Source organism: Lemur catta, chromosome 13, assembly GCF_020740605.2.
Source record: "Lemur catta isolate mLemCat1 chromosome 13, mLemCat1.pri, whole genome shotgun sequence".
In the NCBI taxonomy this organism is placed as follows: Eukaryota; Metazoa; Chordata; class Mammalia; order Primates; family Lemuridae; genus Lemur; species Lemur catta.
The window spans coordinates 52804114-52830119 of record NC_059140.1 but is presented as its reverse complement, the minus strand read 5'-3'; positions in this window follow the sequence as shown (position 1 = coordinate 52830119).

Here is a 26006-nt window from a genome sequence, read left to right as displayed (position 1 = left end):
CTGTGTCAAGAAAGGAGGAGGGAACCTCCTTGTTACTGCCAGGTGGAGGTAGGAGTCCAGGTTTCCCACCCAGCCTCTATTGACACCTGGGGGCAAGTGGGCTCCTCAGTACTGCTGAAAGTCTGGGAGTCTCTATGGACTCTCTATGGAAAGTCATGGGTCTCTATGGACTCTGCAGTGCAGGTGGTCTTGTGATTGATAATTATTGGTAAAAGCCCCCACTCTCCTTTAGGCCTCTTTTCTTTTCTTTTCTTTTCTTTTTTTCTAAACATCACCCTATTAAAGAACTTTAGGCCTCTTTTGACACCGTTGGTTTCCATAGCACACATACCCTTTTGCATTCCCACCAACAGTGTGCAAGGATTCCAACTTCTCCACATTCTTACCAATACTTCTACAATTGTACAATTTATGTGAAACCACAAAATACCATGACTAGCCAAATCAACCTTGAAAAAGAAGAACAAAGCTGGAGGCATCACACTTCCTGATTTTAAATATGTTATAAAGCTAAAGTAATAAAAACAGCATGATACTCACACAAAGACAGACATATAAACCATTGGAACAGAACAGAGAGCCCAGAAATAAATCCACACATATATGGTCAACTGATCTTTGACTGGGGTGCCAAGAAGACACAATAGGGAAAGAATAATCTCTTCAACAAATGTGGGGAAACAGGTAACCACATGCAAAAAAAAAAAAAAATGAATTGAACCCTTATCTTATGAAATACACAAAAATCAACTGAAAATGGATTAAAGACTTGAATATAATACCTGAAACTATAAAACTCCTGGAAGTACACATAGGGGAAAACCTTCTTGACATTGGTTTCAACAATAATTTCATGGGTGCTATAGGCTGAATGTTTGTATCCCACCTCAAATTTATATGTTGAGACCTAATCCCCCTAATGTGAGGGTATTTGGAGGTGGAGCCTTAGGGAGATGATTAGGTGATGAAGACAGAGCCTTCATGAATGGGATTAGTACCCTTATAAAAGAGACCACAGAGAGATCTCTCATCCCTTTTAGTTATGTAAGGTTACACATGGCTGTTACAGAGGAAGATGACCATCTGTAAGGAAGTGGTACCTCACCAGACACCAAATTTGCTGGTGCCTAGATCTAGGACTTCCCAGTTTCCATAACTGTGAGAAATAAATTCCTGTTGTTTGTAAGCCACTCAGCCTATGATATTTTGTTATAGCAGTCTGAACAGACTAAAACAAAGGAAATGACACACACAGGGAACAAAGACAAAAATAAACAAGTGAGACTATGTCAAACTAAAAAGCTTCTGTACAGCAAAGGAATCAACAGAATCAAGAGATAACCTACAGAATGGGAGAAAATATTTGCAAACCATATATCTGATAAGAGATTAATCTCCAAAATGTATAAGGAACTCAGTAGCAAAAAACTAATACCACCATTAAAAACTGGACTAAAGTCTTGAACAGACATTTCTCCAAAGAAGGCATAAATGACCAAAAAGTATATGACAAAATGCTCAGCATCACTAATCATCAAGAAATGCAAATTGAAATCACAATGAGATTTCACTTGCATTGTATTAAGCTTCAATGGTAATGATATGCTGATATGATAGCCTTTGTTGGTTTAAATTCATTAACTTAAGAGGAAGGTGGGATATTTTATTTAACATAAATCAGAGGTTATCTTTGGCATCTGATGATTAAGAAGACCTTAATAAGTAAATTTCCTTATTTTCTCCCTTCTGTTGGCATTAGGTACACATCCATATCCACATAAAAGCAGACTCTGTCACTTCTGAGTTCCGCTTATCCTTGGATAAGTCTCAAGTATCAAAATTGATTTTTTAGAATGTTAATTTGGAAAACAGCAAAGATAAGATTCAAGGATGCTTGCTCTTAGAGAAGGATTATTTATTAAGGGAAAGACTTGTCTTTTGAAAATTATTATCATAATTATCACTAAGAACTGAATTCTATATTTCTTATTAAGGCAAAATACCTATTAGGCTAACACAAGAAGGATGTTGATTGCGGTGGGATATCTGTCTGAGTAGGGCTAAGTAATCAGCTTTGAAATGTCACTCACAGGGAATCAGCAGGGCAGAGGCTATTCTCTGGCAGATCTCAATATATTTTTTTGGAATTATCAAGTATTTGACATCATCCTTGCATAGGTTATTATTCTGGGTAACTCCAGAAGCAATATTTAGGACTAGAGGAAAAATTATATTGGAACAAAGAAAAGAGCTTAGATGCCCAAGGAGCCATATTAACTCATTGACTATGTTGAGAGTCATTGAATCATGTACTGTCAGAGTTAAAGGTATTTGGTCTCAGCCCACGCTGGTTAGTAATTCTACTCTACAGTCACCTTGCCACGATGTTTTTCTGTCTCATGCCAGGAAAATTGGAGCCTTGCAATGACAGACCACTTCAGTCTCTGTGTGCTGACTTCCCATTCTTCATTTGTAGGGCTTGACTCTATTCTTTGGGGCTATGCAAGAGTTTTGTGAGTAAATAATAAGAATGCAATTTAGCTTAAGCGTTTAAAAAACATTAAAAACCTCAATACAATAGGCACTTGACATTTTGAAAGGCTACATGCCAAAACTTTTAATATTATTCAGACATGAAAATATTGCTATAGAACATAATTTCTTCCCTAAAGTGTAAAAAGTTCTCAAGCGGCAAACTATAGCCACCCACCACTGAATTTTCAGATAGATGCTAAGCAGTTGACTAGTTTCATTCACTCCTTAAGAATTTTGTAAAACACTTTACCTCTGTAATTGCCCCAGCTTATCCATTTATTTGTTCCTTCACTTATTCTACAAAAATGTTTTAAGGGCTAGTATGTGACAGGCCCTGTACTGAACTCTGGGTTCTTTAGAAAATAAAGCAGCTTTAATCCCTGTCCTTAGGGTGTTAGCAGTCTAGAGAAGAGGCAGTCAACAGATAAGTAAATAAGTAAAGAATGCAATGTATGGTAAGTTCATTGAAGGAAACAAACAAGTGATACATGGTATATTGTAGAGGAAGACCTTTTTTATTTTCATTTTTATTTTATTTTTTTAGAGACAGGGTCTTACTATGTTGCCCAGTCTGGCCATCATAGTACACTGCAATCTAGAACTCCTAACCTCAAGAGATCCTCCCCCTTCAGCCTCCCAAGTAGCTAGGACTACCTGCGTAGGCCACCATGCCTGGCTGTAGAGGAAGACCTCTTTGAAAGAATGACATTTAAGCTGAAAGTTGAAAGTCTCATAAAAAGCAGGAGAAAGAGTATTTGCAACAGAGGAACAGCAAGTCCCTGAGACTGGAAAAAGCCTGGGACATTTGGGGGATTGAAAGGTCACTGTGGCTGCAGAGCTATGAGAAAGGGGGAAGGGGCAGGAGATGGGTGAATTTTGTCAGACAGGCAAGGGCCAGATCATGCAGGGTCTTTGTAGACCATTGTAAAGAGTTTGGATTTTATTCTTATGCAAGAGGAAGCCATTGAAAGGGTTTTAGTAGAAAAGTGACATAGTCACAGATGAGGTCCAACTTGTGGCAATCCATAGTAGCCATTTTGCAGAAGGGTATAGAATTTGCTTGCTGACTCCACGGAAAGGCAGCAGGTAAGAATCTGTGACATCTAAAGACAACTGTGGTGGTTGTGGGGAAGCCTGGCTGGAGGAGTCATGACTGTCAGTAGGCAGCAGGGAAGCCCACAAAATAGTCCATATGAGATGGTGGCTTAGGCTAGGGTAGCAGTGGTGGAAATGAAGAACACTGGAGGACTTGACTGGCAATTTCAATGTAGAAATGACAGAGATAGCGTGTTGATATCACACAGCTAGAATGGGTGGATGTGCTGCTGCCAGTTGCTGAAGTGGAGAATTTTGGGGAGAGATGGGTGGTACACTGCATCAATTGTGCAACTTGGGACTGCCTTGTCGCATTGTGAGAGACTGGCAGACATCTGAGAGGCCATGGCTAGCAGGCATCTGCAAACCGGAACTCAGAGGAGACGTTTTGGGGTATAAATTTGGTATTCTGGAGCATAGAGATGTAATTTAAGTCATGAGAACTGAAGACATCACCTAAAGAGAGGGTGATAAGGGAAAAGAAAGGAGAGCTAGGATGGAATCCGGGGTAAAGGGGATAATCAGAGGTCAAGGGGAGGAAGAGGAGTCTACAAAGGAGTCCAAGGAGGATCTGGCAAAGAGATAGAAGGAGACCCAAGATAGCATGGTGTCAATTAGACAGGGTTGAGGAGAGAAGGGGAAAGTGAAGGACGAAGCGTCCACTGTACTGAATACTGGTAAGAAACACTGGTTTCTGAATTCAAAAATCATAAGCATCAAATCAAAAGCAGGTGTATTTAACATAGTTATTTCATGTGTGTTTCACCTACTAGTGTGTGTTTCTCTTACTCATCTGGAGCAGTGATGATTGCTGTCTGATTCACAAACAATGTCAAAATCACATACTTTAAAGAAAAGCCTTTAATCTTTTTTCTTTATGAATTTTGATTCTCCCTGAATTCTCTGGATAATTTCCACAATTCTCTCTATTTTGCTAACATATGCAGAATCTATAATCTTTAAATGTCTCCACTTTTCAAATGCAAAGCTATTTTAGATGTAGTTTATTATCTTTTGAAAATTGTCCGTGTTCATTTAAAAACAGATTAGCTCTTCACCTTCCATGTATTTGAATTGTCATGTTGCAGGAGCCTTGGAATATTAAGCTTATCGGAAAGTTAGGACAAGTTTTCCCTAGAGGGTGGAGAGTAGTTTTAAATTCGAAGTGGAAAAAAAAGTTCCATATCTTAAAATAGAAGCAAATTTTTTCTCTGTTTCACATTCTCTCAAGATATCCACAATCCTTTCTAAACTCTCTATTTATTATTAAATACAAGCAATTTAGCTCCTTTGTAAGGTTATGCAAATAACTCGTCCAGAATTAGCATTTAACATGCAGTTCTTATATGCACACAAATGTTTTGTATAAAGTTGTTTTAAAAAGATTCAAATCTTTATAATTAGGAAGGGAAAATATATTAATAGGAATAAAGGGATACTCTGCTAATCTCCCATATGTAAATTAGCTTATAATTTCCATCATTTACTTTAGAAGCAACAGAACAATGGAACTTTTATTCTTCAATATTGCTGTCTCTTTCCTTCTCCGGCTAGAAAGTATGTGCTTATACATGTATATCTAAAAAAATTAACAAGGAATGTTAAATATTTTAGTTTTGTGGGACTGAGATGGTTGAGTAACTCGTGAGTGTGATTGAAGTTGATACTCTGTGCTTTGGCAGCCTAAAGGATAAAGTGCAACGCAGAACTTCTTGGGTTCTCATTTCAACTGCTTGTGTTTTTTGTCCTTTTTGCCAGTGGGGTTGGATCCACCCCTGCCCACCTTGACCCTTCTTCCATGGTTTCCCCTCCCACTCCCCAATCTTTACATAGAGGGCATTATTGTAAAATATATGGGGAATGTTCACTTTCTTGAAGGGCTTCTCTTTGCTTTAGTCTCTAGCTTGGCCTTTGGAAAACAGGCTCATGTAGGCTGCAGGCGAACGTTGGTCAACAGTACAGTACTGGCTAGGTTCTTTAGTCTCATTTGTCTTCTGGAGCTTGACTTTCTTTTTCAAGATTCCAGAAGTGCTGTACATAGTGCTGGGAGTATAATTAGGTGAACCACAACTAGCATGGTGAGAGAATCAAAATCAAGTCAGACAAAGAACTGTTGAAAAGTTATTGAGCCTAGAAGTAGAAAGGGGTGCTCTGTAGAGACTTTAAATAGAAAGTCGGTTTATGTATGTTCTTTACAGTTGCCAAGTGGGAGAACTAGGAAAATGGGTGAAATGTATAAGGGATGTGTGTTTCTCCAACAAACATTTAGGAAACTACCAGGTATCAGGCAGATCTCTGGCAGACTAAACACAGACGAAAACAGCATTTATTCTCTTCAAGGAATTGACTGCCCTATGGGGAAATAGACATGCAAACAAATAATTGTAACAGGTCGTGATAAATGCAACCATAAAGGTATGTATAGTATTCAGTGAGCAAATGGAGAAGGGCAGCCTGTATCTGCTTGGAGGTGCCAAGAACAGCTCCTCCATCCTCACTGCCACCACCTCATTCAAAATTCCATTATCTTTCATCTAAGCTTCTGCAACTGTCTCAGGGCTGGTCTTCCTGCCTCCAGCTTTGCTGCTTCTACTCTTTTATTCACACTGCAGCCAGAGTAATATTTCTAGAAAGGAAACTCAATTTCCCCCACTAAAAAGCCTTGCATAACTTTTTATTACCAGATAAACAAAATCCAAATCCTTAATCTGGCCACTGTTTCAGTCTCTAACCTTCTCATCACTCATCACCTTAAGCTCCATTTACAATGAACTACTTGCAGTTTTCCTAAGTCACCATTTCTTTCTGACTATTGGGCTTCTGTATATATAACTCTCCCTACCTAAAACCACCTGTCTTGCCCTCAAAATACACACATATAGGCATATAAAAAGAGGAGCACATGTGTGTGTGCTTGTGAGCCCATGTCCATGTGTACACACACTGTGTGCATATCCATGTACATCCACTCACACAGATTTCCCATTCTGTCCTTTAGCCTTATTATCTCATTTTTTCTTCCCTCTGGTCCACAACACATCCCAAGATTCAGTGTTATCCCTCCTGTGGGTCCACTCCTGTGTGTGCACCTCATCAATGAGCTAATCACACTGTATCATACTTGGATGTTTACTTTCCCATCTTTTTTACTGGAGGAAAATTCCTTGAGTGTGGGGACCCTATCTTATTCATTATTGTATTGCCAGGAGCTACCCTGGTTCCAAGTACATTATAGAGGGTGATTATATATTTGTTTAATAGATGAGTAAACTAATAAATGTTTGAACAATGCTGTCAAAAAATGTGAGGAGGTAAGATCCCTGTCCCTGTCAGTGCACAAATTATATGTTGCACATCTCAGTTGAGTGACTGTTCCAGAAACTTTGGAAGTTTCTTCAAACTCTAAAAAACTATAATTAAGATAAATCTGTCTCAGATCCTTTTCAGAAAGAGGCAATATATAAGTAAAGAATCTGTGAATGGTTTCTTGCCTACAGGCAATGTGATGGTTAATTTTATGTTGACGTGACTGGGGTATGGGATGCCCAGGAGTCAGGTTAGACATGATTTCTTGGCATGTCTGTAAGAGGGTTTCTGGAAGAGACTAACATTTGAATTGGTGGGCTAAGTAAAGCAGACTGTTGTTCCCAATGTGGATGGGCATTATCTAACCTGTTGAGGGACTAAGTAGAACAAAAAGGCAGAAGAAGATTGAATTCTTTCTCTACGCTCAAGCATTCTCTCTGATGGCTTGAGCTGAGACATTGGTCTTCTCTTGCTCCTGGTGGGACTGACACCATCGATGCTCCTAGTTCTCAGGCTGTTGGGCTCAGACTGGAATTTACTTCACCTGCTTTCATGGCTCTCCAGCTTGCAGAAGGCAGATTGTGGGACCTCTCAGCCTCCATGATTTTGGGAGCCAATTTCTTGCAATTCATCTCATTCTATCTCTAACTCTAACTCAATACTATTGGTTTTGTTTCTCTGGAGAACCCTGACTAGTATCAATGCTCAGACTCTTTGATTCTTTCTCTGAATTGAGAAAAATTCTGATTTCAGGGTACAACACTGAGGCTGCAGTTATACAGCAAAATATTCCTCCATAGCAAGAATACCTGAGTCCAGCAAACTTCATAAAGCTGGCTGAGCAGACTGCTAGAACACAAGGCCACTTAGTCAAGTTTAAAGAGAAATCAGACTTTTGTTTCTTCCTTTCAAATCTCATAAAGGTGAGAAAATTGCAGCATCCTAAGAAGAGACCTCATCTTGCCCCAGTCCTGTCTTTTTGCCATTACTGCTTTAGTGATTCCAACTGGTAGCACCTGCAATTCTTTGCTTTGAACTTTCTCTTGCTGCCAGAGCCCACTTTGTAGCCTGTGGAGTAGGTGGGAAATGCCAAGGAATTGACTCCCCTCTTCAACCCTCAAGCAAAGACTGACCAGCATTGGTTTATAACTGTCCCTTGAGTGAGATAACTTCAAGGCACACATCCTGCCCTGGCTCCCAGCATTTTTCTCAAGGGGGAGCTGGCTCCAGCTGCTTGCAGTGGGAACCCACTTGCTGACATACCTTTCCTAGCTTCCTTCCCTTTTCTGTCTCCCTGACACACACCCCTTCATCGGTTCCTAGGATCACCACCCAAACAAACTCAAATCTTTGTCTCAGGGTTTGCTTCTAGGGGAACTCCCAAACTAAGACAACTGCCAATAAGCAAATGTGCTTTCATCTCGGAACATAAGCCTGTCAGAGAAACCTGAGACAGGTGGGGATTACAATGAGGATCTGGTCTTGAGGGGTGAGACTGAGCAGGGGGAGACTAAGGATGGATACTGGCTCAGAGGGCCAGGTTTACAGACATGGTTTCACAGGCTGTCGTTTGCACTGCTTAAGAAAGAGAATTATACCTTCACTCATACTCAAATATTTTATACATTTAATTAGGCCAACATATTATAGGGTCTGGGCAGACTATGGTTCAATATTTATGAACCTATCCACAATCTTGGAAGTTATGCATGGTAATTACTATGGTTTGAATGTGTCTCCAAAATTTCATGTGTTGGAAACTTAGTCCCCAAATTCATATGTGAATGGTATTTGAAGGGGGCCCTTTGGGAGATAATTAGAATTAGACAAAACTCATCAGGGTGGGACCCCCATGATGGGACTGGGGGCTTTATAAGAAGAGGAAGAGAGATCTGAGCTGGCACGCTCTTGCCTTCTCACCCTCCACCATGTTATGACACAGGAACAAGGTCCTCACCGGATGCCAGCATCATGCTCTTAGACTTCCCAGCCTCCAGAACTCTAATAATTTTTTAAAATAAATTATCCAGTTTATGGTATTCTGATGTAACAAGAGAAAATGGACTAAAATAGCAATTAAAGCCAAAAATCGGCCAGGCACAGTGGCTCACACCTATAATCCTAACGCTGTGGGAGGCTAAGGCAGGAGGATCACTTGAGGCCAGGAGTTCAAGACCAGCCTGAGAAAGAGTGAGACCCCTATCTCTACAAAAAATAGGAAAATTAGCCAAGCACTTGGTGTGCACCTTTAGTCCCAGCGACTTGGGAGGCTGAGGCAAGAGGATTGCTCCAGCCCAGGAGTTTGAGGTTTCAGTGAGCTATGATGACGCCACTGCACTCTAGCCTGGAAGACAGAGGAAGACCTTATCTCTAAAAAAAAAAAAAGAGAGAGAGAAAAGAAAAAAAAAGTCAAAAAGCAAACAGCTGCAAAACTCTTACCTGAAAAATGTTCCTTTCCATCCCTGAGTTTGTCCTAGGGAAAGCAGAGATCTAACATAAGCTATAGAGATGTCAGAGACAGATCAGAGACCCTCAGCATTTAAAATTGGGGCATTAATGTTTATTTAATTCTACCACCCAATTTTGCTTGTGAAGAAACTGAGGCCCAGAGAGGTAAAGTGAGATGCTCTCTGTCACAGGTAGGCTCCAAGTCTTTCTACCACATCCCACCATCTCACAAGCAAGCTTGGCTGAGTTCATTGGAATTTCAATCTTCCTCTTATTTCTAATTCTTTTAGACCAGATTTCCCTGAAAGAACAAGTTACTAGAGGGAGACCAACACTGGTCATGGTAAGTCTGTTATGCCACGGATTCTAAGAGACTGTTTCATTTCGGAGTCATTTTTCCATGCTCAGTTAACCCAGAGAGAGGCCTCAAGATGTGCTTTTGTCTTGAAAACCAGGCCCCACAGCATCAACTAGGGGAGAGTATTAACAGTAAGTCTAGGACTGACTTTCTTCCCTTAGGCCCACCGGCTAGTAGTTACTCTGGATCCATCTGGCTTCCTTCTGTTGCTGCTGTTGCAGGCCATATCCACGCCTACCTCCAGTTGCCTCCTTGCCACCAAAAAGGAGGTGCCATTTGGACAGTACTTTCCTCAGGAATGCGGTGATCATTGCTGTGTGCATGATTTAACCTTTTGTCAGTCATGTGCTAGAAGGAGTCCTCCATCAGAAGACAAGGGTTCATTAGACAAAGCCTTACCTGGCAGCTCCAAAAGCCACCATCATGCCCTGCTTTGTTGGTACCATGCAAAGAACTTGAGTTACCTTGATTAACAAGAAATTTATTGTGTAAAGACATATGGGCATGAGAACAGCAAGAGTCCCAGGGAATTGGGAAAAGGCTTATATCTAGGCCTCATGAAGAAGGTTTGTATTCTGGTATTTTGTGATTAGCACAGCTTAACTCCTCTCTCCTGTTGTGTCTGAGGAATTTCTTTCCACATGCCCATTTTCTACTTTACGACTCTGGCATTATTAGAGTGTCTGCTCATTTATAACCTTTACTGCCTAATGGCCTCTGCAAATGGCCTCCTCTGTGTATCCTTTCACCTTCAACCCCCCTGCTAATTGCTCAGCTCTGTTTTTTATTTCACTTTCAAATTCCTGAGAGAAAAAAAATTCTCATTGCTCTGTCTAATCAACATCACCCCTTTCTAGACAAAGCTGTTGTGTCAAACCACCTAATAAACCTCTGCACAGCCTATATATTGGCTGGCCTTTTATCACTTGGTCTAGGAAATGGTGTGTTGTATAAAACATTATGTAAAATGCTTAAGAGACCATCTAAACCTGCCTTCCTTGACCAGTGGCTGTGGATGGGGGCTTCCTAGGAGAGTCAATAAACTTTGGCCTTATCTACTTCATATCCTAGAGAGAGGTATGGATATGGTGGTGATGTTCCTCTCTCCGTATGGAACTTGGCTGTCAGCCCCTCACGTTCATGCATAGAGTGAAGTGATCTCAGAGCGTCCAACCAAATAATAAACTATGCTGTTCTTCCTGATGCCCCCCCCCAAAAAAAGATTCCGTATCCCCGTTGAAAGAAACTTTGGTAGCCTAAAAATGGGGAATATTTTTAGATTCCTGTGTGTTCACTTTTTATTCCATACAGTAATTTAGGCAACAGAGAAAACTGGACCCTGGATCTCTTTGAACCAAACCTTAGATGCATTTTGGAATATGATTTAGTTTCAGAGAAAAAGCAGTTATTGGCTAAAATCCCTGTCTCATGATAATTTGGATAGTGAAAATGATGCATCTGTGTTTTGGCCATCTTTATGGATGAAGGTGCTCCTGAGTTATGGATGAGTCATTCCTCACTATACAAAGCATTTGGCATTAGTAAATGAAGTTTAAATTGGAGATACACTATACATTACACATGGAAAAAATTTGCATTTTAACATCTCCAGAATGCTATTAAATATCACAGAAAGATCCATAAAGGAAAGTGTGTCCTAGAGCTTGAAATAGAAAGTGATTGGAAAAAGTAGAAATAGAGTTCCTATTTTTCAGAAAGGAGCCATATCATCCCATAAATCTTTGAAAAGAAGTTTTCTTGGGCTCCGCTCTAAGCATTCAATTGCTTCCCAGGAGCACCTTGACCTTAAATTAACATTTATAGAGTTTAGCTGACATCAAGCTTTGCAGTTTAATGGAAGGCTTAAAGTTGAAGAAGGTAAGTAGTCTAAATTGGTAGTGTATATTAAGTCCTGAATAAGGATGCATTTCTACAACTACCACCATTTTCATTTATTTCCCCCTCTAGAACAATAATAACAATTGGTGAAATATATGAAATGTATTTTCTTTCATGAATAATACATTTTTATATGTTAACCTCATGGAAATAGGAACAGTTCAACAGTAACAGCAGCATTAATGCTGTCTTCTTAAGAAAGGGTATGTGTGACAATGTCTGCACTATGTGACCTGGATAATGTTATTTTCTATAGAATCTGCTATATAAACATGGGTTGTAAGAAACATTAACCAGGTGCTAAATAATAAAGAGGCACCTTTAAAAATGAAGGGAGGAAGAAAATATACAGTGTTACCTATAGATTCTATTACAGATCAAATGAAAATGAGACAAGTTCCATTCTGTTCAAACCAGGAATACATTCGAAGTGCAATATGAATGTCTGGGGAGTAATATATACAGCATGAAGATGACTGTTTAATACTGCTAATGAGTTGCTGCTTGGTTGTATTGCTGATAAAAACAGGTTTCCAATATCTATCCACATTTCTACACTGCTCAAAGCCCAATTCGTAAATGCTCGGCATTAGCACACAAAGGAAAAGTCCATTCCTCCAAGTTTTCATTCTGTCAGAATAACAGTGACTTCGCCTCTAGAAAAGATGCTTTTGAAAAAGCAGGTGACTAAGAAAACTAGTTCTGCTCTTAGACCCAGGCAAAAAGGCCCCAGCTCTGGGCCCTGTGCAGGAACAGAGGCACGGTGGTAGAGGGGGGTACCCAGGAGTGCCCTCCTCTCTTCCCTTGTGTTTTGGAGTAATTTCTTCAAAGTTTTCTAAGTCCTCTTCTGGTGGTTGGTGCCAGCCAGAGCGGCAGTGACACCGCAGCGGGGTGCTCTGAGCTGGACCAGGACCCGTGGGGGCCCTGTTCTCTAGTCCTTTCTCCCCACCCCTCAAATGTGGGCTCAGCCGGATGCTCTGAAGAGTTCCAAGTCTCATATCTGTAGGGTTGTCCTAGGGCCACGTGGCCAGTTCCCAGAGGGCAACCTGGTGAATCAATCATTCTTGCTGGAGGCTTAGTATTTCTTTTACTGGATTGTATGAGATGGGCCATCAAAATGGTGCTAACAAACTGATTTGGGGTGACTCAAGTTGTTTATATACACAGTAGCACCTTCAAAATGTATTTTCCTTTCTCCTCTCCTCTCCTCTCCAAGGTAGGGGTGGCCCTGTGAATAGTTATAGTAAATAATAAAGGATAAAATCTAGCCAGATTAAAATCAGACAAGAAAGTTTCCCTTTCTTCAATGTTGATGACATATCACTTACATAAAAGCCAGGAAGTGAATTAGTTTTTGTTAGTTGAACGTCTATGAAAATGAGCTGCCTCATAAGAAAAAGCAAATACAAACCATGGCATATTGACAGGTACTTCCTTATGACAACACTAGCTGTAGCAGAGAAGGCCACGTTTCTTTCGTAGAAGACCTCCTTGCTCAAATCCTGTTTTGGATCTATCCGCCTCATGTCTTCCAAGCCTCACTTCCCGTTGTAGTTGTGGCTTTTGCGAACAGGTTTGTGCAAACTTTGACCTATTTTATGCCGAAAGCATTGCTTCTCTCACAACCTGTCCCGGACTCCTCATGCTGTGGTGTTGGGCACCTGTGACCCTGGCAGTCGGAGAGAATTACCTCCCAACGGGCAACACTAAACCTGCCAAGTGAGATCCAAGGCAGATCCTAGAGCCAATGGATAAATACTTTTCCCCATGATCCCTTGAGTGGACTATTCCACTTGGCCACACAAGGTACCAGCAGGATAGAGTTCCAGGAAGCCCACAGTGGTAACCAACTAAATAATGCAGCCTTGATTTGCCTGCTCTTCCTTCTTGGTTTCACAGTCTCTGGTCCTTCACTCGTGTTCTCTGGGATTGCTTTCCAAAATAAACTACCTGCACAAAAGCCTGAATCTCAGGCTTTGTTTTTCTGGGAGGAAGTCAGGCTAAGACAACAGATTCATACCACAGGTCACTGTAATCATGCCCTTGACCTCAACATGGCCCTTCCACCATGAATTGTCTATTACTTAAGCATGTCTCAGGGCATCACAAAGAGCCCTCCATATGTGCATGCACTTAAAAAGGTTATCACACTGATACAGAAAACATACGATTATCCCATCACTTCCTGCTAGACACTATTGATTAATAAAGCAGGACTCATATCGTATGTTGCTTTGTATTATACTTCTCACTAGCATCCAGGGTGTTGTTCCAACTTCACTGGATAGTTCACAGTGTTGGACCATGGATAGCCTGCAGAAAGTGGCATGTAAATGGTTCTATTAACTGTAGACCTCACTCAATATGGTCACATCAATAAAGGCAAGAAAATATTTTCCTCTAATGTGAATATTATGAACAAAAAGGCGCTATATTTTATAAGATGTCTAACTGGCTTTACAAAGATACAGACATTTATTCATCTTCTACCTACCCATCAAATGTCATTGAAATTTGTATAAAATCACTAACTGCTGCATTTGTTATAGAATAAAATGAATGTCAGAATATTTAGAAAATTTCATCATTCCTAAGATTCTGTGTTTTAGGGAAAACATTCACAGTATGGCATAGTATAATTTAGATGACTGAAGCTAGGCTGCCAGAATATTCAAGTATCTTTAAGACTTAAAAACATCTAGGATATATAGAAAAATAGAGAAGTATTTGTTTAAAATGAACGGGCAAGTCAGAAGTTATACATTGTCACACATACATGCTCACACATGATCAATTAGTCCTGCAGCATTTGCAGGTGGCAGTTTTCCATAGTCCCAAAGGGAGAGTGGGATGATTAAGTGTTTCTCTTGGACAGGCTTCACTGCTCTTTAAAAAGGAGAAAACTGTAGTTAATGCTTGGTTGTGATACATTATTGAAATACATTCTGGACATTGCTTTGCTTCTTTTGGTTAAACAGCTAGAATTCTTCTTTTAAAAAATAATATTGATCTGCCTAATCTTCAACTTCCTCAGGTTTGAAAAAGAAAGCATCAGTGGCAAAGAAGTCTTCTCCTCTTTATAAGTTCTTATTCTGTTCCAGGCTTCATGCAATACAATGTTCTACATATGTTATTCATAGTAGGGTCATGGAGAAACGAACAACTGATAGGCTGTATATGAAAAGATGTAATCAGCACACATGCATGCATTTCTATTGCTATAGCCTATATATCCTATATTTTTGTTTTTATAATATCCTACATCAGTTAATTTCTAGTCAGGAAAATAGAAGCCAGAATAGGTATTTCAAGCAGAGGATATTTAATATAGGGAATTATTTACTCAGACATTTGAAGGCTACAAGAGCTGAAAGGGAATGCTGTAGTCCTGTGTTAGGGTTCTCCAGAGGGAAAAAAAAATTAAAAAATAATATATATATATATATATATATAATGAAGGATTTGCTCATATGATTATGAAGGCTGAGAAGTCCCATGACCTGCCATCTACTAACTGGAGGCCCAGGAAAACCTTTGGTGTAGTTCCAGTCCAAATAAAAAGGCCTGAGAAACAGGAACGCTGACGTCCAAAGGCAGGAGTAAAGGGATGTCCCAGCTCAAGAAGGGAGAGAGAATGCACCTTTTCTTGGCCTTTTTGTTCTGTTCCGGCCCTCAGCAGGTGATGCTCACTTGCGTTGGTGAGGGCGATCTTCTTTACTCTGTCTACTGATTCAAATGCCTCTTCCAGAAACACCCTCACAGACACACCCAGCTAAATTTTACTAGCTCTCTGGGCATCTCTCAGCCCAATCAAGTTGACACATAAAATTAACCGTCACAAACCCTGCTGTATTAGTAACTGCTGGGAGCAGCTACCACTTGTAGGCCCTGAGGAACAAGAGACAAGTCAGGGTCGTCAAAACGTAGGAGCTCAGGAAAAGCCCCCACCACTCCACAGCTGATGTGGGTCCTCTCACAGGAGATGGGGAGAACATGTCTGGTTCTGGGGGTACCAAAAAACCCTGGACCTAGAGCAGTGGCTATCTCCTCTCCTTCTTTCTTCCAATCTCCTGTCTATGCCTTCCATTAGAGAATCTAGGAGAAAGAAGTCAAGGGAGCCTCAGAAATGGTTTGTAGTGTCCCAGGCCCAGCATCACATAGTAGATCATAGAAAGATGGCTTTAAAGCTGCAAGACAATATCCAAATCATCAATTCATAGCTCTGCAGTGATTGTTAACTAATATAGTGCCTTTGTGCTCAAATTTTTGTACAAGCAGGCAACTTTTACTTTTTATTTTAGACTCTTCAAAACCATTTATAGTTTTTTTTTTTACATTGGAACTTTGTGATCACAAACAGTAAAGATTAAGGTTGGATTCTATCATTTTAATACCCCTAAAATACTATTGTGAGATCAACTTATTATACTGATATTTTCTTAATTCACATATTCACACATTTATTTAAATGTTGTTCCTAAGCATTTTTTTTTAGAGTCAGGGTCTTGCTGTATTGCCCAGGCTGGAGTGTAGTGGCCTGATTATAGCTCATTGTAACCTTGAACTCCTGGGCTCCAGAGATCCTCCCACCTCAGACTCCCAGCTAGCTAGAACTACAGGCCTGTACTACCACACTCCGCTAATTTTTTAAAATTTTTTTTGTAAAGACAAGGGTCTTGCTATATTGCCCAGGCTGGACTGAAACTCTTGGCCTCAAGTGATCCTCCTGCTTTGGCCTCCCAAAGTGCTGGGATTACAGGCATGAGCCACCACACCTGGCCCTTGGGTTTTCATATTATGATTCAACTGGCAGACATAAAAATTTTGGAAAGCTAAGTGAATTTCAACTGCACCTAGCTTTGTAGCTTTGTAGCTTCAAATTTAATTGCTCTAAAACTTCAGGTTAAATTAAGCATCCAAATTCCATACTAGAGACTGTGGTTTGAGATCTACTTTGCTTAAACATTGTTGAAGCCAAATTCTACAGAATCACAGTAGGCTTTCATCCTTAATTGGCTCCAAATTAGGAACATGTAACAACTCTTTCTAACCTTTTCAATTTGTCACCCAATGGCCTTTGCCCTAAAATTCCCAGAATATTAATTTTCTTATATTGTATCTTTATACATAAAGGGGTATTATTTATTGACTGTGACTAAGTCAATGCCCAAAGTTAAAAGTAGAAATGCTTTCTGTCTGGTGAGGGAAGATGATGAATAGAAAAAAATTCAAGATTTGGAACTACTTGGGTTCAAACTAAGTTATTAATATGACAACAGCTATTGTCTGTGGTATAATTATGTGTTATATACTATTTTCATAGCAGGATTTCTTAATCTTGATGCTATTGACATTTTAGGCCAAATAATTCTTTGTTGTGGGGAGCTGTCCTGTGCATTATATAATGTTTATTAGCATCCTGACATCTACCCACCAGATGCCAGTAGACCCCTCAGATCTTGTGACAACCAAAAATGTCTCCCAGGGGCACAAAATTACTCCCTAAAACTCCCCAAGGGCACAAAATTGCTCCTCCCCCCAGTTGAGAACTACTGTTCTAGAGTGTAAGTTTCCTTAGCTAATTATAATTCTTTCATATAATTGTTGTAAACATAAGATGATATGTATATATCTCAATGATCCTAGCTTATGTCCAATTTAACAGATTATACATAATTGATAAAATGGGGACATAACCCTTTGGAGTAAATAAATTTTTTTTGGCTTTGGAAACTTGCTCAAAATATGATCTGATCAAAATCAATTGGGATCTTTAATCCTGCATTTAAAATTTGGATATTTTTTTCATCATTGATTTTTAATATATTAATTTGGATTTTAAAAAGTATAGCATTAAAATATTATTTATCTTCATTACTGAATTGTTTTGTCACCCCCTTAAATTCTGTGCTCCTGATAAATGCAGAATCTCGGGCCCCAGGGAAGTCTCACTAAATCAGAATTTGTATTTTAGCAAGATCCCCAGGTGACTCAGATACATAATAAAGATCAAGAAGCACTGCTGTAGTTGACTCAAGAAGTAGTACTGTTTGAGACTAGCCTGGGCAACACAGCAAGACCCTGTCTCTACAAAAAATAAGAAAAAAAATTAGCTGGGCATGGTGGCTTGTGCCTGTGGTCTTGGCTACTCAGGAGGCTGAGGCAGGAGGATCGCTGGAGCCCAGGAGTTTGAGCCTGTGGAGAGCTATGATCGTGCCATTGTACTCTAGCCTGGGCGACAGAGTGAGACACTGTCTCAAAAAAAAAAAGAAAAAAAAATTAGTAGTACGGAGGATGGGACATGGTGGGGAGGAACGATTGCAGAAGACAGAGCGGGACACATTTCAGATATCTATTCCTCAAATCTTCCTCAGAGCCCCGTGTAATAGTGGCTGCAGGATGAACTGAGGGAGCTGCTTTCATGAGGGGTCAGGAGAGACATCTGCTCTTGGGATCTGGCTGACAAAGTGTGACTCAAAGCGGGAAAGAGGACATTCCCTCCTATCCTGTGCCAAACACGATGAAGCGTGCATGAGAAGTCATCAGGGATGTGACAATCCTCTGAAACAACCGGTTTGCTGCTTTGGCAGCCCTGGGAGACGGTGCCTTCTCGTGGAAGGTGCTGGCGCCCTCAAGTGGATCTGTGGGCCACGACTGGAGTGAAGAATAGGGCCGAGCACAGGTGAGATGGGTTGTGAAGACACAGAAAGAAATACGGTACCTGGGTGGCGTTCTCAGGGGCCAAAGGCCTGCAATATGATGAAGAGGGCAGGAGCCAGTGAAGATGTCTGTAAATCCAGTAGCTCCACTAATAGCCATCAATTGAACAGAGGGAGGAAAACTTAGGTGACATATATTTATTTTTAGTAGAAATTTTGAGGACCTACTCTGCCCCAAGCAATAATGGCTGGATAAACAGGGGTGACATGCACGTGGTTGGTCTTCAACACATATTAGTGACATAAATACATGGATCCTGGCTTTGAACACTTGGCCCATATTAACAATCTTCTCTACATGAATAAATTATAGACCCAGAAAGTTATTGCATATTGTAGATCAGTGGCTCTTAAATCTGTGTCACCCTGCAGAACTCAGTTATTTTGAAGAACAGGCACATTTTTATACATAACCAAAATTGTGTTGACAATTGATACGCCTCACACGTGTTTGTATTATCTTGTCAAAGAGAATGTAGAGTTGTTGCTGTGCTTGATAAAATACAAATTCGCTTAAAATTAGTTAGCTTTATGTCATTCTGCATATTTTCCTTTAAGGTGCATCAAATATATAATTAATTCCATACAGGAGTCTGTGTGTGTTTGCATGTGTGTACACACACTTTTGTTAAATGCATATTAAATGTTTGTATATTGTATATATGTATTTTTAAACGGGCTCATATGCTTAAAAAGTTGAAAACCCTAAATTGTGGACTAATACTTTTATACATACATTTAGCAGATGAGGATATTGGGAGAAATTAGAGTTTTGCCTACATTATTAAAAAATATATACAGTGTTAAAAGCAGGTATTAGAATTTTGTGCTGCAGACTCTCTTGTCCTCAGGCTCAAATCTCTCTGCCACTTTAACTCAACAGACAAAAAGTAAACTATAAGAAAGCAAACTATTTTAACTATGAAAGGTGACCTAAAGAAAAATCATTTCAAGACCAAGTTGGTTGCAGCAAAATTCATTAGCCTCCTCCAGGATGAAAGCTGGTGTCTGGGTGACATTCCAAGGTTACTAATGCTTGTCAGTCCAACAACTTGCAGACTGTACATGATGGGGAATCTTTGGGGTTTGGCATCAAAGGAGAAAGGATGTAAAAATGGCCCTGATGGATGTTCTGAGGTTGTTTGATCTAAATCCAGAGAAAATAGCAGCTATCACAGCTGATGGAGTACCCGCTATGACTGGGAAGATGAATAGGACAGAGGAAAAAAAATTAAAGTCAGAAATGCTTGTGCCAGACATTTTATCATATCTTTTTATTTTATTTTTTACAAACTAAGCTTGACAACTTGGAAATCCCTTTGTGCAGTTTATAAAATAATGAATTCTAAATGAAGGCCTAGATTCACCAACAGCCCAAGCAATTATGTAAACAATTTCTGTTCCCCAATATGGCTCTCTGTCATTGCATTTTCAAGTCAGATCACTTCCATGAGGTGGAACAGTAATACATATGATGCATATCTTTGAGGCATTAGCTATCAGACATGGTGAGATGCCAGTTTTCCGGCATCCCAATGACAAGAAAGGTACCCTGTATTATATTTCCACTTCTGATTTACACTCAGAGAAGAGTCAACTGAAAGACAAAAGTGCTACAGGATAATTTGTATGCTTGTATCATTTCTCCTGTGTTCAGTGGTGTTTATTCTCTGATTTCATTACCACGGCTGTTTCTCACTTTCAAGCGCCTTTTAAACACATATTCATGGACAATTCTGTAAAGTTAACAATTAGTCATGTGGTTTCTTATACGCCTGCCTTAAAAGTGTTTACTTGTGTTAATGCTGGTCTTTCGTTAGTTTACAAGCCGCTAGAGAGCAAGTACCAAGTGTATTATGCTCTTTGTGTTCTCTCCGCACAGTGAGTGTTCAATAAATACTATTGACGGAATGACACATCTCCCTCTTTTTCTCTTTGTCTCTGACACCTCTGCTTTCTCTCAGAAATGGTATTTTTTAAAGTGGCAATATTCCCTATCCTGGACTCATAAAAAGCTCTTCTCAGCCTCTAAGTTTTTCTTTATGTAAGGTTTTCAACAATAGACAAAAATACAGGTGGAAGGAAACCGATATTCTACTACCCCTTAACAATAAACTCTGTTTTTAATTGGAGTGTGACAAGTATCTTACAGAATAAAAGCTTTCTCTCCAAGAACAATGCTACTGTGAACATCTCTATTGAAGTAGCCACTAAAAAATAATAATACCTCCTGCCTGTCCTACCCACTCCAACAACTCCTGAATTCGGGGCAGGGTATTAATGGGCAGCCCAGCTTTATTTTGCTTCTGTTATACAATGGGTCAGAGATACTGTCTATATTCAGTGTCTCTGTTATTCTCTCACAGAACTTAAATAACAGTTTGTTCTCTTTTTGAAACAGAAGCTGAAACCACAATTATTTTTTTAACCTTCCCTTAGGAAAAGTCTTGGTAGTTCAGTGATATCCAGAAATATGGACTTTTCAGGAGACATTAAAGTGTACCCTCCATCAACCTGAGCATTGTTTGATCTCATAGAGCCAAAGTAATGTGCCTTTATTATTGTTTGCTTTCTCTATTAAAGCCATTATGGATGTACAGTTGTGGGAGATGATTGTTACAGGGAGTTTGCCCTCATGTCACATCCTTCCATTTGTGGCAGCCTCCAAAAGTGCAGGTGAGAAAATCTCAACCTGACGCGGCACGTGCTCTTCACAGTCTGTCTCTACACTCACAGCAATTATAGCAGAAAGCAGCATTCTCTCTGGACCCGTTTCCACGTCCTATTTCTTTTCTTCTAAAATCCTAGTTTGAGGCCTCTTGGAACAAAAGAATACTCAGAGGAAGAGGAGGCTATAAATAAAAGTCAGAAGGATTAACCTAAGATGCAAACATTTATGCTCATTTCTCCTTTTGTTCACCTGCTGACAGGTGTCCACCTGGCTGCTGCTGCTGCAGTATCTGTAGCACCCAAAGCAGCGTAACCACTGCAGTTCTCTCACCTACTTCAGGCCCTAGTAATACCACCAGAAAAAAATGATGACTGAAAGTCTTAGTTTTGGTTTCTCTAGAAGCAGACCAAAAGACAAAGATTCCAGTGCAAATTGTTGATTTAGCAGATCTCAGGAAACCAGAGGAGATGGTGCCATCTGGCATCAGGGGTCTGGTGCTTTTCATAATTATGGGGGCTGGAGGGGACAGGTGTCCACAGTGAGAGAGCTCCATTTTCTGCACGGTGCTGGGTCTATCTCCCTGTGCTTGGAAACAGAACAACTTGCGGGAAGACAAAGTACAAACAAAGGAAGTGGAAGCAAGTGGTGCTGTGGCCCCGGCCCGCTGCCCAGATCTCTTCCCCAGGTAGAGAAAGTGCCTGCGTAGTGACGTCCTTTCTGGGGTCCAGGTTCAGCGGAGGCAGCAGCTCGTGTATTCTTCAGCAGAGCCGGGACAGACACAGCCAAAAGGAGTTGTGGGGGAGCCTCAAAATCCCCCTTCTCACTTTTTGAACTAGAAAGAGGAAACTGGATGAACTGAGGCTAGAGCAACTCTTAATTTACTCTCTAAACATGTCCCTAGACTGTTCTAGGGCCAGGAAAACAATAAGAGGTAGTAGCCACAGAGCATATACCAGGCCCTGGTCTGTGAGGTAGCCACATTTTACAGAGAAATGCTGAAGCGCAGATAGGTTAAGTAATCAGCCCAAGGCCGCACAGGATTTGAGCTCCAGCCACTGGACCCCAGAACCTGCTCTTGTAACCACTGCACATACTGCCACAGGGAAATAAGATGTGTTTACATCTACGTGCATCCTCCCTTCTTGGCGTTTTTCCAACAGAAAGGAGGAAACAGTAGTACAGTGTCTTGGGAACTGCATAGCTTCCTTTGCAGAGATTCTCGGATTTGGTCATCACTCCTGGGGCTACCTTCTTTACACACTCTTTATTATTGGTTTCTGTAAGTAAAAACATTATTTACCAAAGGAAGCAGGCCCAGAACAGTCTTCTTAGCATATGGCAAAGGCCCCTGTGCTGAAATTATAAACTCTTCATTGATTCATCTCTTACCTCTCCTATAACTTTATATTCTTATTCCCACTTTAACATGCTATTTCCCTATCCAAATGATCCGAGTAAAGAAGTTGAAACTATTCCTCTTTCCAAGGCGGTGACTACAATACGTAGGGGAAATCCAGCCAGCAAAACCCTTTGATATTTCTGTCTGGAAAATATGCTAGGCATGATAATTATTCAGGTAATTTTTTCCTCCCAGGAGGACAGGCAGTTATTCTGACAGCTTATTTCACTGTTACAGATAAAGTTTACATTGTCAATTAATGGGAATACACCAGGTAATAGTCATGAGCTCTCAGGGGATAATCTCAAAGCCATTTCCAAATGTCCTTTATGGAAGCATATGGTCATATCCTCCACTTCATCACCAGGTCAATCAGCAGTTGCTCTTTAATATGGTATGTTCTTCATGCACCAGTGCAATTTCCAAGCTCCATCACATTTGTTTTTTCCCCCATGGTGCTTGAAAGTTGCTTAAGCCACTGATTATTGCCTTGCCACGAGCTCTGATCACTCTTCTGGATAGTAGGCATTCAGATGTCATCTTTAATTTGCGATATTAATATTGAACTCCATCACCGTTCAGTGGTTTTAGTGAAGTATTTACATATAGACTAGCAAAGTGTTTGAGCAGTGCATTGCAAACTGTCCGTTCCTAATTGGAACCGTAAAGTTTACCACAGCATCCGCAGGACCTGGATATGATTTCTGGTTATAAAGCGGCCTTGGAGGTTTTCTTTCAAAAACAAATGAGATGTGTTTTTGCAGCTCTGTATTTCCTCACCCCACTCAGCCTCTTCGTGATTGGCGGTGACAGTGCTCTGAGAACTGTGTTTTACAACCTCACACACTTTTGAGAAAGATTAACTATCTCAAAGAGTTTTTCCTGGGAATCACATTTAATATTAATGAACTAATTAGTTAAGAAATGTATTACTTTATTATGGAAATAGAAACCTGGCACCCTAATGATAGTATGAAATGCATGAAATGTCCTTTTATTTTATGACATTCAAGGAAGGTGGACGTGTTAAGAACATTTGGACTACGACTATCAATTATCTGATTTAAAGATCACCTCACCCTGTGAGAAAGATGGATTATCAATCAGTATTTGAGAGCTTCAAAAGGATGAAAGGGAGAAAAAGAAAAAAGAAATAGGAACATCTTCCTAGTTGTGTTGTTAGATGACCTTGTGCCCTGGTATGTTTAAATTGCTTACTTCCTATAACTCTATAAACTTCTGTGTTTTCATTTGCTGGATTAGATTGAAGTGTCAACTATATTTGATGAATGGCATTGGTAATATATGTTCATGTTCGTCTTTGCTCTTTCTGCTTTTATTTATATAGAGTCAGTATAATTTATTTCTCCCGAAAAAGCTTTCAGCAAAAAAGATTTTTTAAAGTACAAATACTTTTTAACAGGGCTCTGGGGTTTGTGATGTTCAAATCACTCATCTTTCCTTCGTCTTTCTAGCTTTTTTCCCTTGCTTACTTTTCTTTTAAAACTAGTGACTAAAAAAGAACATAGGAAATCTCAGTGGTTGTGCCTAAGCAGAATAAAAAGTTAGCATTGTGGATAAGCCTCTCTCTCAGTCTGTGTCTATATTAGTGGAATGATATGAAGACTTGCATAATTTTCTGGATAATTTAATTTAATTTAAAAATACCAATCTGTAGTCTTCCCTATTCAAATACTTTATTCCCTCATACAACTGGCCAAGCATAAGATTGTGGATTTATTATTGTTTTCGCTGACTAGGAGGAATTTGTTTCTTCCTAAGGAGGTATTGGAAAGGATTTCTTGGTTATCTTGAGATTAAAATGGAGTGTCCTATTAATTGTGTAACCAGCTACTCACTCTGGTTTTTTCACTTAGATCAAAATATTTTGTTTAGGCTCTCCTTCCCCCCACTCCCAACCTGAACATGTGAGGATACAGTAAGAAGACTGCCTTATGCAAGCCAGGAAGAGAGTTCTCACCAGAAACCGAAGTGGCCGGCACCTTGGTCTTGGACTTCCCAGCCTTCACAACTATAAGAAATAAATGTCTGTTGTTTAAGCGGGGAAAAAAAAAAAGTGCAGTTTAATAGGCATGCCTACTTGTTTCAAAGCTCTCTGAGGGGTAATAGGAAAAAAGTAGGAGGAGGAGGGAATGGAGGGAACAAAATCACCAAGTCAGCCTAGTCAGAGTCTGAAAACCACTTAGCACAATAGTAGCTACAAAATGGGAGGTAGGGGAAACTGAGGCAAATATAATAAACACAAGGCTGAATTTGGGAGAGTGCCCCATTTGTTCTTTCTTTCTTTCTTCCTTTTTCTTTTTTAAAATACAAATAGTCTGCTACTTATGATGGTTTGTTGTACAATTTTTCGACTTTACAGTGGTACAAAAGCATTCAGTTGAAACCGTACTTGGAGTACCCATACAACCATTCTGTTTTTTCATTTTCAGTATAGTATTTAATAAATTACATGAGATATTCAGCACTTTTATTATAAAATAGGCTTTGCGTTAGATGGTTTGGCCCAACTCTAGACTAATAGAAGTATTCTGAGCATGTTTAAGACAGGCTACGTTGAGCTGTGGTATTTGGTAAATTAGGTGTATTAAATGGATTTTCGACTTAACAATATTTTCAATTTATGATGGGTTTATCAGGACACAACCCTGTGTTAAGTCCCGGAGCACCTGTGTTCTGTTATTATCCTGAACTGCATCTTTCCCTCATTTCTCTTTTCATTCTTTTCGTCATCCAAGAATTTCTCCTGCTAATTGAAATCCAAGGTCTTTTTATTGTTTACCTAAAGGCTGTTGAAAGAAATGATAGATGTAATAAAACGCCCAAGTTAAACCAGTTCAGTAACAGAAATAACATGCACATGGCTATATTTCTGCTTTGCATATCCATTTGTCTCTGATCCACAGTAATGATGATTACCATGACCCACTTACACACAACCTGTGTTCTGAATGCCCCGGGCTTAGATCCTGACTTGTCTGGGACTCGGTGACACAAAAAGGGATGACGTACGTGTTTTTGGAAGACACTGGACACATTTGTTCTGACACCAGTGAGTCAAAGAAGCTGAACTTTGAAAAAAATAAAGAGAACATAAGAGTAGCAAATTACAGTCCTGCATGACTGAACACTAGATATAAGCTCATGAATTTTAAAAAATTAGAAATAATTCAAATTTTATTTCTTATGTACATGTGGATAAAATGAATGTGTTTATAATTTTTTTAATGCAAAAGTTTTTAAACTGTGTGATTAACATGCAAAATGAGTTGGATCAAATTTGACCTTTGCTTATTCTTTTGTATAACACTTTGTGGTCAATTGTTAAAGTTCCTGTTCCTTTGAGAAAAGAGTATGTTAACATTTGGGCTAACATAAAAATAAAGGTAACTATAAACAACTAGATATTGATATAACCACCCAAGCAATCATTTGAGGATGATTAAAATTATATTTAATAATCATATACATATTAATAATTTTGTATATAACAAATATATGAAAATGTTTATGGCCTTGGATGTAGAGTGAATATTACCACATTACCACCCTTAG